Source organism: Enhydra lutris, unplaced genomic scaffold (genome assembly GCF_002288905.1).
Source record: "Enhydra lutris kenyoni isolate GAN:26980312 unplaced genomic scaffold, ASM228890v2 scaffoldscaffold31, whole genome shotgun sequence".
Lineage (NCBI taxonomy): Eukaryota > Metazoa > Chordata > Mammalia > Carnivora > Mustelidae > Enhydra > Enhydra lutris.
The window spans coordinates 18,752,989-18,766,984 of record NW_019154115.1 but is presented as its reverse complement, the minus strand read 5'-3'; the positions used below and the strand labels follow the sequence as shown (position 1 = coordinate 18,766,984).

Sequence of the window (13,996 nt, the reverse complement as noted above, 5' to 3'; positions counted from 1 at the left end):
TTTTTTTTTTTTTTTTTTTTTTTTTTTTTTTTTTTTTGGCTTTTTTTAATGTGTGTCTTCTAGTCCCAAAGAGATTGTGAGGTTAAGAATAGCATCCTTTCTTTATTTTTATTTCTCCAAGTGTCTTAAACATAGTAAAGATGCATATATATGAATGATGTTAGAGCTGCATTTGAGTTCATTCTGTCCAACGCCCTCATCTCACTGACAGGGAAACTGAGGCCCAGAGGGGCATCCAGCCTGCCCAAGCTTCCTGATCTGAGTCCATATTCCACTTTTTCTTTGTTGCTGATTACCTGATTGATTGGTTGATTGATGACTGGTACTGAGAGTAAGAGCCTCAGGCCAGGGAGGGGCAGGGCAACCCTAGGAGCTGTCCCCGCAGAATCCTACCCCAGCTCCCTGAGGGATGCTGGGAGTTTCACAGGGGACCCAGCACTACCAGTGCTGAATTCTTCAGGGTGCCTCCGGGAGTGAAGGGACTGGGACCAGCCAGCACGAAGCCCCCACCATTTCTTCCAGTTGGATGCCCTGCTTTCCCCAGACATTTCCCTAGGGATGAAGAAGGTTTTAATTAGTGAAATGAAAAGACATGCTTCAGATCCCAGGCATTAACCAGGACTGTTTTATTGCAAGTGACAGAAACCCAACCTAAGATGGCTCAGGCAGGAGAGGGAGTTGTTGTCTCTTGTAACTGGAAAGAAGAGAGGTGGATATTGTTCTGAACAGAGCCGCAGCTTGGGGCTCGGATGACGTCACTAGTCTGTCTCCACCTCGGAGCTGTTTTCCTTTGTGTTGGCTTCATTCTGAAGTGTTCTTTTCTCAAGAAATACCAGAGATGGACCTCAGCAGCTCCAGATCCACAGCCTCTCAACCTAACACTCCCAACACGGAGAGAGAGAGAGCACCTTCTTACCCAGTTATTTCAGCAGAAGTCCCAGGATTGGGAGTCATTGGCCTGGCTGGGTCCCATGCCCATCCCAGAACTAATCACTGTGACCAGAGAATGGGATGTTCTGATTGGCTGGGCTTGGGTCATGTGCCCTCCTTCCGGGACCGGGGTGGGGTGGGGGGGGGTGGACTTAGTCCTGCCCATTCCACAGGGCCTGAGCCCAAGGAAAGGGTAGTGCTTTTGTGCTGTCAAAACAGCAGGGGCACTGGGGTGGCTTAGTTGGTTGAATGTCTCCTTCAACTTGATTTTAGCTCAGGTCATGATTTCAGGGTCATGAGATCGAGCCCTGCATCAGGGTCTGCAATCATTAGGGAGTCTCTCCCCATTCTCCCTGCTCTCTCTATATCTCTCTAATAAAATAAGTAAATCTTAAAAACAAAAACCAAAAATAAATGCCTACTATCCCCTTCCTAATTTTACCCTTCCCAGTCCCACCAAGATTTGCTTCCTGGTGGTGGCATGGCCTGGTTTGGGATGGGGTAAAGAATGAGAGTGGGATGGCAAGAGAAGTGGCTTAAAAGCGTGGATCCAGAAGAGGGTAGATTGTGGTAGGGATAAAAGTTTTTGGATAACTCTGCCTCGGCTCCCAATCCCAGGGAAGGATAATCATTGATGTACATAAAGTTGTTCACACCCGTTGTGTCTTTTTTGATCTTCATAAGACTGTTGTAAGGCAGAGAGAAGGAGTAGGTGCGGAGAGCAAGGTCACATGACTAAGGTTACCCAGCAAGTCAGTGTTGCTGTAAGTGTTCGAACCCAGCCCTCCATCCCAGGCTCTGAGCACTGCCCTATTCTTAAAATAGGGGGCAGTGCCCCCTGAGAAGCTGGTGATGGCCAGAGGGGCCTGCCTTTCCCTATCTACTCTGAGAGCTGCCCAGGGCCCTGGAACAGGGGACTGTTGCTGCCCCCCCGGGGGGTGGGCAGAGAGGGGAGGGAGGACAAAATTGGCCTGAGACCAGGCAGGCTGAAGGAGGGGGACAACCTCCCGCAAATGAAATATTCATGGTGGTTATTGAATCAAGTTTTATTGGAATAAAAATACACTTGCTGAATACATTTATTTCCCCTGGTTCCTTTCAACCCCTTTCTTTCCCTGAGTGATTTGATTTGGGGGCTAGGGAAGTTTTCTTCCCCGAGTAAATTAGACTTAAGTCAGCAGAATACGTGTGTCGTGTCAGGACTGGTGCCTGGCCAGAGAGAATCCCACTGGGGGATGACTGAGATGGGAGGGATACAGGGAGAGGGGAGGGAGGGAGGGAGTCAGGAAGGGGGTCAGGATACACATAGGCCCCGCCCACCCAACCCATGCCCACATTCAATAGACATGAGTGCTCTCCCCGCTCCCTCAGCCTCTTCCCTTCCCCTCCTTAATAGCAGGGGCCAAAGCTAACATTTGTGACCATAGAGAGCCCCACAGCTCTGGGGTTATGGGGAAGGGTCTCACTGTGAGGCTTACCCTCTGGTCCATCTCAGGGGGCCCCCATCTAGGAGCTGCCTAGGGGTCCCAGACTCTGCCTTGTCTGCTCAGAAGCTATACTGGTACTGCTTTCCTTCCTTAACTGGCCTCTCAGTTTCTCTCTTCTTTTCTCTGTCTCTGCAGACCTCCACTCCCTTCATCATCGCACTTGGCCTGTCTCTGGGGCCTCTGCCTCTCCAGATCCTTCTCTGGATCTCAGCATGTCTTTGGTTAGGTGTCTGCCCAACTCTGCCTGTAAAGATCTCTTTGTTGCTCTAACCTCACGTTCTGAACTTTCCCACTGCCGCTCACGCAGTCTCACACGCACCCCCCTGACACACTCTTCGCACTCTGACACATTCACGCTCGTGGTTCCACAAACGCACATACACGCTCCTGCACATGCACACACTTACCTACTGTCCCTCACAGCCTGTCTCACACTGTCACACTCGGTGTCAGGCTGCTGGCTGACGCAGCAGAGAGAACCAGCATCTTCTGTCACCGCCCTCTGCCCTGGAGTGGGCCTCTGGGGCTCAGCCTCCTCCCTGTACCCACTCCGCTGGAACCACAGGGTGGCTCTGAGGCCAGCCCAGCCACCTGTGGGCCCCCCCTTATTCCACGGGGTGGGTCAGAGGTGTGAGCCAAGAGGGTGGTGCCCAGACAGGGGTTGCTTGTCCTACGGGAGGAGCTGGAAGGCCCCTCCTGACCAGTCAGTGCCACTTGGGTGGTCCATGACAAGCCTGGTCACTGGACTGTGATGGGAGGGGCAGACTCTGAGCAGCTTCACCGTGACCCTGAGGCAAGACTATCAAGCTCCCGAAGGAGACAGATCCTGTCTAACAGGAGCAGAACCCAGCTTCCCTTCTGTCTGTCCCTGACACTGCCTCTGCGGCCCGCCCAGCCTTGTCGTGTAGGTGGCCCTGTTCCCTGAGGCCTGGAGGACCCTGAGGTCTGAGAGGCCCTGCTGGGTGGCTGCTGTATTTGGGTGTCGCTCCCTAACCCTAGCTCATCCAGCACCCCTGTCACACGTATGCTGCCCTGCTCTGGCTCCCTGCCTCTCACCTCCACTGACTCCACTGTTTCCTGCTTGACCCCCACCTGGCCTCCTCTCCAGAGAAGCCTGAAAGTCAGGCTCTTTTCCTTCCCAGAAACTCTCAAGTCTTATCTCTGGGTGCCTGTCTCATCTCTCTCTTCCTGGTCTTGATGTCTGGCTACCCCCGGGTCAGGCTCCAAGTCTTACTGCACAGTCAAGCCTGGCCGACATGTCGGGTTCTCACTGCCTCACCCCCCATTCCCCCGCCAAGCACACATGCACCCCAACATGCTCTCTCTGGGACACGTGTCCGAAGGGACCTGACTGGCAGGCCTTCAAGGGTGAGAGCCCACGCTGGAGTCATTTTTGTGCTTAGGGCAAAGGCAGCAACCAATGTGCCCCCTGGCTTCTGCGGCCCAGACGCCTCTAGCAGGAGGAGTCTGTGGGCCCTGAGGAGAAGGACCACCTGGGAGCACACACATCCTGGGGAAGCACCCTGAGAAGGGGAGGAAGGAGGCGTCCTGCCAGCAGGGTCACGGGACCACCTGTGAGGGGTTAGGGGGGAGGTAAAGCCAGCTTTGTCGGAAAGGGAACATGGTGGCAAGGCAGACCTGGCCTCTTCCACTGTCTTCACCTTATTGGCTGTGAGACCTTGAATAAGTCAGGGTCTCTGAGGACCAGTTTGCCCTCCTGGAAAATGGACACTGTAACACCCATTCAGGTACTAACATAGGATTCCGTGCTTGGCCCACAGAAAGAGCTCAGTTAATGGCAGTCAGTGTTGTCACCATCATTAGCAGTATCCCAAGAACCCATGGCCAACAGCAGTTCCCTGAAGGGACACCAAGGCCTCCTGTCAATCTGACTGTCTCTGCCAGGCTTGACATATGGCTGTCTGTCTGCAGATGACAGCTCCATTTCAGCGGTAATAATGGTCCCGGCTTGTGAGTCCTCCTCCCCTCCTCCATCCCCCTGCTGCTTATGATAATTTAATTGATCCAGCTCACACCAGCTGTGCTTCTCCAGTGGCATTTCTTGGCTTAACTCAGACAGGAAAGAAAGGAAAAAGAGTAACCCCTGTCCAACATCTCTGTAATTAGGAGGTTTGGCTCAGCCTGGAGTCAGATGACCACGAGTGAACCAGAGGGAGCTTCGGAGTCTGCCCCATCGGGAGGTGTTGGAGGAGGAGAGAGGCCAGCCCCAGCCCAAGCCAGGCCACCTTTGGGACAACTTCCTGTCTCCATAGGCATTCCCTTTCCCACTCCCAGGGAGTAGATAATTAAACCGGAGTAATAAAGACTCATTCCTTGCTAATTCCTGCAGTGTTGAAACGAATTTACATTCCTGTGCAAAGGGGGGGGAAAAAAAGAACTGAAAATTGAAAATAAATAGAACCTCCAGTACTTGCGTAGCGCTCACTATGTGCTAGACACCCTTCTAAGCCCTTTACAAATAATAACTCATTTAAACTTGTCGTTTTGAAGGTGATATTCGGCTGTCAGCTTGGGTTTGTAGCTGGAAGCTTTGTAAAAGAAGGCAGTTTGGATCAGAGGCAATTTGTCAATGTTGCAGGTTGTCAAGGGCGTTGCTAAGAAGAGTCACTGTGTTTAAATTTTGTTTTAACTCTTTGCTTCCAGAGAAAAAATTGGATGGATAGGAAAGAGATGATGATGATGATGATTATTATTATTATTTTTGTAAAAGAACAGAATGACAGATTGTTTTGTTTTTATTAGAAAATTAAGAGTTTTGATTCTGGTCTCAGAAAGAAGTCTTTGACCTGTGTAAACAAGGCAGTCTGCTGCTCTCTGGTGGCAGCGTACAGGTATTGTAGGAAAAGTACTCAAGAGGAGGTTATTTTGGCAAACCTGGAGTGATGAGGGTAGCAGCAAAAACTCAACCAATCCTAACTGATGGTTGAAAGAGAAAAAGCAGAGGTAAAATGGGAGGAGAGAAGATAAGTTGAAGCAAGATTGGCCATATGCTAATAATTACCGAAGTGAAGAGAAAGATTTTTTTAATTAGTTAAAAAGACTGATATGTAACTGAATTCCTTGCCCTAACCCTTTCTATGATTTGAGGCCTAGAAATGTCAAAGGGTCTGTCTCCTATCACAGATAAAGCCATCTCCTGCCCAGTTACCCCAAGTGGGTGGGCACTGATGAATCTACCAGAGGCTCCCCCGATCCCCCAGTGCAGCATGGGGAAAGAAGATGACCACTGGATGACCAGACAGGAAGGGACAAGGGAAAGGTGCAACTTCCCCATCATCTTCCTAGACTGTAGCCAGTGGCCATTTTTTAAAATTTCTCTATTAATTTATTTAAGAGGAAAGAGGAAATTTGCAAAAGATCCCTTCTAATACTGAGTGCATTTTAAAAATGTATTATTTGTTTCATTAGTATAGGTCTGTGATTCATCAGTCTTACACAATTCACAGCACTCACCACAACACATACCCTTCCCCATGTCCGTCAACAGCCACCCCATCCCTCCCCTCCCCCTTCCCTCCAGCAACCTTCAGTCTGTTTCCTGAGATTAAGAGTTTCTTATGGTCTTGTTTTTCAAATTCCTCGTATCAGTAAGATCATATAATAATTGTCTTTCTCTGGTTGAATTATTTCGCTTAGCATAATACCCTCTAGTTCCATCCACGTCCAAGGTTTCTTTTTTTTAATATTTTATTTATTTGACAGAGATCATAAGTAGGCAGAGAGGCAGGCAGAAAGAGAGGAGGAAGCAGGCTCCCCGCTGAGCAGAGAGCCTGATTCGGGGCTCGATCCCAGGACTCTGGGATCATGACCTGAGCCTAAGGCAGAGGCTTTAACCCACTGAGCCACCCAAGTGCCCCAAGGTTTCTTTTTTGATGGCTGCATAATATTCATTTATATATATATCTTTATCCATTTGTCTGTTAATGGACATCTAGGTTCTTTCCACAGTTTGGCTATAGTGGACATTGCTGCTATAAACATTGGGGTGCACATGCCCCTTTGGATCACTACATTTGTATCTTTAGGATAAATACCCAGTAGTGCAGTTGCTAGGTTGTGGGGTAGCTCTATTTTCAACTTTTTGAGGAACCTCCATACTGTTTTCCACAGTGGGTGCACCAGCTTGCATTCCCACCAACAGCGTATCCTCTGCATCCTCGCCAACATCTGTCGTTTCCTGACTTCTTAATTTTAGTCATTCTGACTGGTGTTCAGTGCTGTCTCCCAGTGGCATTTTTGCAATCCCCTGAGCTCCTAGTGTGGACCCTTGCCAGAGCTGGTACATCCCATCTATTTAACGATCTCCTGCTGCAGGTTTGCTTTCCAAGATTTAACAAACATTTGCAGAGCCACTATTCTGTTCCATGTACTGTGGGGAGTTTTCTGTGTATGTGTTCTCATTCCATTTTCTGGAGTAGATCCCTGACCCCCATAGATGAGACTGATACCAACCCCATGATGTTATAATTTTTATGACTCTCTTTCCACCAAATAGTTTCTTGACCCAGGGACTGTGTTTTACTTTTCATCTTTATTTCCTCATCATCTATAGCAGTGAAGCTTCAATCATTGTTGAGTGAATAACAAATCACACAACAAGAGGTTATGCGATTTACCCGGGTTATAGAGCTAGTAAGTGACAGAATCTGGATTCAGATCTGGCCCAGAGCACCTTTGCAGCACCATGCCCGCCCAAATGATCCTCAGCCTCCCCAATTAATAAGAGTTTTGCCGCTTCTAAGCTCATATCCATTGGCTGATGACCGCTGCAGAAATGAGCAGAAGGTGCTGGCTGGTGGCAGGTGGGTGGGGGGCAGCGTGCACAGACCCCTCCCCGCAGAGCACTGTGTGCAGTGGGGCTCCAAGCTGCCTCCTCCTAGTGTGTGACAGCTGATGGTGCGAATTTCTTCCCAACTCTGTGTTATTTTTTCATACTGGTAGCTTGAAATTGGTCATGGTAGAAGAACTTACACCATAGAAATGAGCAAAGTCTACAAATCAGGGCTCCACCCCCACCACCCACCCCCAAAGACCTGATTGTTAAATGTTCACAGGCATCCCCCTGGCTAGGTTGTAGCTGGTAATTGGGAGCTCCTAGAGTACCGTATGAACATGAGGTGTGCTCCTGCATGTAGTCATTCTCTCTGAGGAGAGCCGCCAAGTCCTGCCGCGGGATGCATATTGCAGCACGTGGTATGATGGCCCAGGAAGTCTGCGGAGATGGAAGATGAGAACTTGAGGAGTCGGGGTGGGGGGTTCCCCAAGACACTTGCTGAGTGATGGCCATCCCCAGTCTGTGTTCCTTGGGTACCCAGGGAATCTTAATGCGGGTTTTGGTGATGATCCCTCTCCCTCCTGGACTTGTCCTTCTCAGTGGTCTTTCTAATGGTGAAAGTCAGTAGTAGTTTTCCAGAATCCTGTCTCAGTTAGCCCTAGGAGAGGGCTGCCCATGAGGCGAGATACTATTGTGTATTGCACTGAATGGTGACCCCTAAGTTCATGTCCACCTGGACCCTGTGAATGTAACCCCATTTGGGAGTAGGGGCTTCACAGATACAATCGGTTAAGATGAGCCCCTACTGCATTCCAGTGACCCAAACACAAAATCCTGGAGACCCTACATTCCATCAGCTGCAGGGGCTGTCAGGCCTACCCACGTCTGGTTGTTGCTTTCTTCTCTGTCCCCACAACCCCTGCCCTGACTCCAGGTTTCAAAAGCTTGCAGACCATTGTGGTAACTTTCTAATGGTGTCTGTTTCATCTAGTGTCTCCCCATACTGACCCACCCTCACCAAATCAGGGTCCCTGGATCACCACCCTGATCATGGCCCTCTTCTGCTCAAAGCCTGAAGCTGCCCTTGCTGGCCCCAAAAAGGACATCCAGATTCTCCTCCATTCATCCATGAGCCTTCCATGATCTGGTCCCAACCTACCCTTCTGGCCTTGATCTCTCTTTTCCTCTTCACTTGCCTTAAGCCAACCTGTATCCAAACTGAGCTAGTCTTGCTCATGCCCATACTTCCCTATCTTTGCCAATTTCAAAGTGTCACTCTTGGGTTTATTGACTAGGTGCCCTTCCCAGGGTTGTTATGAGGACCACGTGTATCCTATAGTTGTCACTGTTTTATGCCTCTCCTGAGTTCTTTCCTTTTTCCTTCCTGGGAAGGAATCATGGTGGGCTTTGGAGTAAGGCAGTCTCAGGTTCAAATCTTTGCCCCTTATTCTCAGCGGGAATATGGCAAGCTATTGTATTTCCCCAAGCCTGTTTTCTCATACATCTATTCTTTGGCAAGTTGTGGAGATGAAGGCAGGTCATGTGTGTGAGGTGCCCAGCACAGAGGAGGTACATAGGCAGGGGGCTGGGGTGGGTGGGGGAGGGGCACCTCTGGATCTCCAAAGACTCAAGACTGTGGGTGTGTAACGTAAGTCATCATGTTGAATCATGTGGAGTCTGGAGACCTGGGGCAGGGGTGGGGGGCCTGAATTCTCAAGGCCCAGAAGGATGATAACAGGAAGCAAGCCCAGAGCCAGGGTTGGAGAGTAAGGCCAAGAACAGAGAGGGCTGGCTCACCAAGGCCACAGCGGGTACCGAGCTTCTCTTCTTGATGATAGACCCCATGGTTGAGGATGAGATGCAAGATAAAACCTGTCCCTGCCCTCCAGTCTCCCCCAACTTTCTACTCCATGTGGGTGGGGCAGGACATGGAGGCCAGAGACTCAAGTTCTAGCCCCAACTGCACAATGACCCAGCGGGCCGTCTTGGGCAAGACTGTGCTTTCCGTGGACCTTGGTTTCCTCATCTACAAAATGACAAGGCAGGTGAGGAGAGTCTCCAAGATTCTTACTGCAAAAGGGACACTGAGATGGAAGTGTGTATCCACTGATACAGCAGCAGAATTCTGAGCACCTTCTAGAACAGAGCCCAGAACTGTGGTAACCCTTTCTACAGAGGCCCCTGCTCCGGGACAGGCCCATGTCAGTCACCTGCCCTTCTTCCTCAGGGAAGCTAACGAGGGCTAGGATGGCCTCTCCAGGGCCCCTGAGGGAAGTGCTGCTGCCCCGTGGTGCGGTAAGGTTGGGGGGGCAGGGGCAAGACAGAGATGAGAGCTGCATCTGCCCTACCCGTGTTTACTTATTTGTTCCCAGCAGGAAATCGATGATGTCAGAAACCGTGGGATAACTCTGCAGCCCCAATCAATAGACCCTGATTAATTCAGTCATGGCTGTTGGGTAAATTTGCTGCATCATAATTAGAATTATTAATTAAAAATAGGAAATCGAGTGACACAAATTAAGCAAAGGAGGAGTCAGTTGGGCCACTTTGACATTGCTGGGGCAGACGGTTGAGGACTCTCCACGCTCGCTTCTAACTTCAGGGTCCCCCATCCCTGGGGTGTCCACACAGAGGGAGTCTAGCCTCCAGGCCCCACAGCTAATCAGGGAGCAGAGAGCGCCCCGAGGCCTCCGCATACCAGAGCTGGAGGCCCCCCAAAGGCATCTCACCCAGTACCCTTCTTTTTTTAACATTGAGAGATGGAATTTGGGGAGAAAAAATATCTGAATTTCTGCTCATTATTTTGCATACTCTTTTCACATGCATACCTCTTTTTATCATCATAGTGTATCTGTAGGGCATGTGATATGATATTCCTTTTTCTCCCATCAGCATGGCATCATCACTCTTTTATTTGCCATGTAATTATCATTTGGAATGGCTGCATAATACTCCATGAATTCGCTTAATCAGTTCCCTATTGTTGGCTTATCTGAGTCGTTGAACTCCAAGAATACTAGCTAAATTGATCAGAGGTCTGTTCTCACAGCTTGCCCTATGGGCTTTAAATGCATTGTTTTATCCTCACAACAGTCCTGTGAACTGTTATTATCCCCGAGTTATAGACGAGGAAACTGAGCCTGAGAGGAGTTCAGAGGCTTGTCCGAGGGACTTGTCCAGGGTCACATGGGGCTTGTTGGAGGTGGAGCTTGTAGAAAACCAGGGGTTCTTGAGCACAGTGCTGGTCTATGCCCAGTTTCTTGGTAGTCGCATAAGCAGGTAGCCGTACACCATTTCTCACATCTTTTTTCTTCTGCAGATGTCATTTTTACAAACAAAGAAACTGAGGTCTGAAGTCATTTGGTCCAAGTCCCACCGCTGGGCAATGGCATATCCAGGAAGCGAGTCAGGCCTCCCATCTCTCTGCTCAGGACTCTTTCTATTCTCATGTCCCACCCCATCCCATTTCTCCTTCCTCCTCCGCCCTTCCCTCCTCGTTGATCCCTTGGGGTCCTCTAAAATCTCACAGTGCCCATATCCAGTCAGAGCCATCCCTGAGAACATCTGTCCTGAATGCAGAGGCTGAAGCCAGTGGAGGGACAGAGAGAGAAACTCCCGCTACACATGGGCATTTCTATACCAGTTGTAAGGCAGGCCCCACTCGTGATTGCTTCTGCCAGGTCCCTTTAAATGCCCCTACACCATGCCACCTGGAGCGACTGGGGACCCTGGACCCTGGCTGGCGGATTCCCTCCTTCCACCCTCTGCCCCAGCCCCATTACCGTATCTAATGGCTCCCCACCTGTCAAGAGTGGACCATCTAACCGTGTAACGTCAAGAACAGTTTTCTCGGTCTTTATTCCACTAAGACACAGTGACATATGCTGTTTGTGGGCGAGGACTGAGATAAGTCAGCTGGGTGATGGGCAGTGTCCGTGGTCCCTGGTAGTGGAGCCCCGCCCTTTCTCTCCCATTTAAGAAAACATTTAGAAATGCAAATAAAATAGAGGGACATTACGGTGCATGGGCAACCTTGACGCTTCTGTTACTTAGTATGAAAAAAAAAATTATTCACCAGCTTTGTACTACAATAGTAGCAAATCACTTGTGACAGACCTTACCCTCTACTGATTTGTCACGCATGACACAGCAGTAAGAGTGCCCCACCTAAAATACACAGATTGTTCTGCACCGGTACCAGAAATTCTCTAAAATACCCACAGCTTTGGGCAAAGTCTTCTAAGGCTTTTCCCCCACCTCCTTTTGTTTAGAAGACCAAATATGAGCCAGTGTTTTCACTCACTAGATTCTGCTCAGCGGCCCCAACCTCTGCTTTTGAAATGCCCATACTCTGCCACTTTCCTTCGCTCTGACATCTCTCCTCCCTGGACAGAGTTGTGGGGTTTCAGTCACAGATGTCAGCTGGTCCCTAGGTCTTAAGTCACAGCCTCATAGCCCAGGCCACATCTTCCCTCCTTTCTCTGCCCCTTTCTTTCCATCCCCACAATCCATAGTCCCCTAGCCCCTCAGAAGGGGCCCCCAAAGACACTCCTTCCTCCCAGAATGAGGTACAAGGCCCTCCATGCCTCCCAGGAAGTACCGTTCAGGGACTGGTCTTCCTTTGGAACTGGTAATTTACTGCACTCGTGTGCCATAAAAAAAGTTAGTTTGAAGTGTTCTTTAACCAACTTAATTACCACGAGCCTCCTTGTGAAGATCGTTCCAGCTAGTTGAATATTAATCTGCAATTCAAAGAGTCCCCAGGCACAGATTGCAAGATCTCGTACACGCAAGTAATTAAGACCATAAGTAGACTCCAAAGAACCAGAAATTTTCTCCCAGAACACAAGAGGAGAAGCTCTTATGAACTTCAGGTTACATTGCTGTCCTTCTCGTTAGCCTCCCAGCTCACCTGGCAGGCCAGGCCAGGCCAGGAATGCAGATTTTGTTATTTAATGGGTTCTGGAACAGGCAATATATTTTGATAGAGGCTGCATGATTTAGTAGGAAGAACACCGGACTGGGAGTCCAGAGACCTGGTTTATAGGCTCCCTGTGACTCTTTTACCCTGAGCAAGTCACTGTCCCTCCCTGAGCAAGAGCATCCTGATCTGTAGAAGAAGGGAAATGTACCACTGTGAGTTCTGCGGGTCAGGAATCGGGTGCATGTGGGCATGTTCACACACACACGTGGATCTGTACCTGTGTGTCTGTGAGTGACTTGATTTTCCTAAGGTGGTCCCAAGTATGGGCTTGGCTAATACTTGATGCTAAATTTTGCATAAGCCTCCTGCTAATGATGTCACGTGTTAACTCTGCCGTTAGCATGAGGAGGTGGCTGGAGCTGGCAGAAGTGCCCAGTGACTCACCTGTGCTGACCTATGAGCCCTCGGCTTAGCTCACTCAGAGCTGGCACCATGGACCCCTCAGCCCCAGGCAGGTCGGCAGTGTGAAGGCACTGAATCAGAACATGAATTAGGCTTACTAATGGCCTGTGGGCCCAGAGAGAAAGAATTCAAATCAGGCTAATAGAAGGAGTATGTTGAAGTACAGCCCCTGGGGTGAAGGAGACTGATGGGCTGTGTTGGCTTGTAAGGCTGGATCTGTAGGCTCAACTTCCTCTGCTTCCCGGGGAAAGCATGAAAGTCCCTTTCCCATTGTGTCCACATGCACGGACTCTATTTTCTTGGACACTGGATAGGCTGCCAGTGGGGAGCTCTCTTGGCTCTCTCCCAGCCCTGGAGCCCACCTCTCTGTGCATACTGTTCTGGCCTTTAGAAAGGACTTTTATATACAGGTTACTTAATGTCATTCAGATCTCTTATTCCTGGGATATAGACTGGAACAAAAAGCAGAATGACAACAGCAATTAATTTTCCTGTCGAGGATGCCAGCAGTAGGGAGGGAGCCGGGCCCGAGCCAGGGAGCTCAGCGAAACACCAAGATTCGGAATTCACAACCCGGTCTCTGTCTGCAGTCTGTGGGGCCCATTGTGTATAAATTGTGCCCCCTTTGGGGTTTAGCCACAGGTGCAGGAGAGGAGGGAAGCCCAGTTACTCTGTGGACTTTGATGCTTGGCCCTTCCAATCAGAGAAAGAAATGGAAGAGAAAGTTGTTGGCTGCTTCTCATTTCCCTCAGAGAGCTGTCAGCCAGTGTTATTTTAGCTCTGTAGGCTTAGACAACTGAGGGAGGAGCCCAGTGCTTGGGTATGTTGTGCATTTTAGCTGGCAGGGACCAAGTTCCTTCCTTCACTTTAGAGACATGGAAGCTGAGGTCACGTGGTTGAATAGGGTAGAGCGGAGACTAGAACCCCTGTTTCTCACTTCCAGCTCAGCATTTCTCCTCTGTCCCATCCTGCCTCCCCATTCCCGTCCCTCACAGTGATAACAAAATGAGTGCAGGTATGTGATTCTTCTCCTCATCCTTACCCAACTTACAAGGTCAAGCCTTGTTGTCTCCATTTTGCAGATGATGAATACTGAGGCTCACAAAGGATAAATACCAAACATCACACAGTGCTATAGGTTAACAAGCCCTTGTCACCCAAGACTTCATCTTACTCTTACAGCCATCCTTGTGGGTAGACTTTAATATACCCATTTTCCACCAGACAAAACTGAGGGTTGGAGAAGTGAAATGACTTTCCCAAGGTCAACAGCTAGTCTGTGGGTAAGTTGGACTTGAGTCCAGCTGCTGTCTGCTATGTGAATAGGTTAGTGGCAGAGAGCCAGGACTAGAATGTGGGTCCTGACATTCAGCTCTCAAACCCTTTCCATTATCCCAA

General features: G+C 49.5%; 1 protein-coding gene across 1 annotated transcript in view; it reads left to right on the top strand.

Annotated features, from left to right (window-relative positions):
• Nucleotides 1–13,996, top strand: part of LOC111153293 (multiple EGF like domains 11) — a 223,973-nt gene that overhangs the window by 110,096 nt on the left and 99,881 nt on the right. The window lies entirely within an intron of this gene.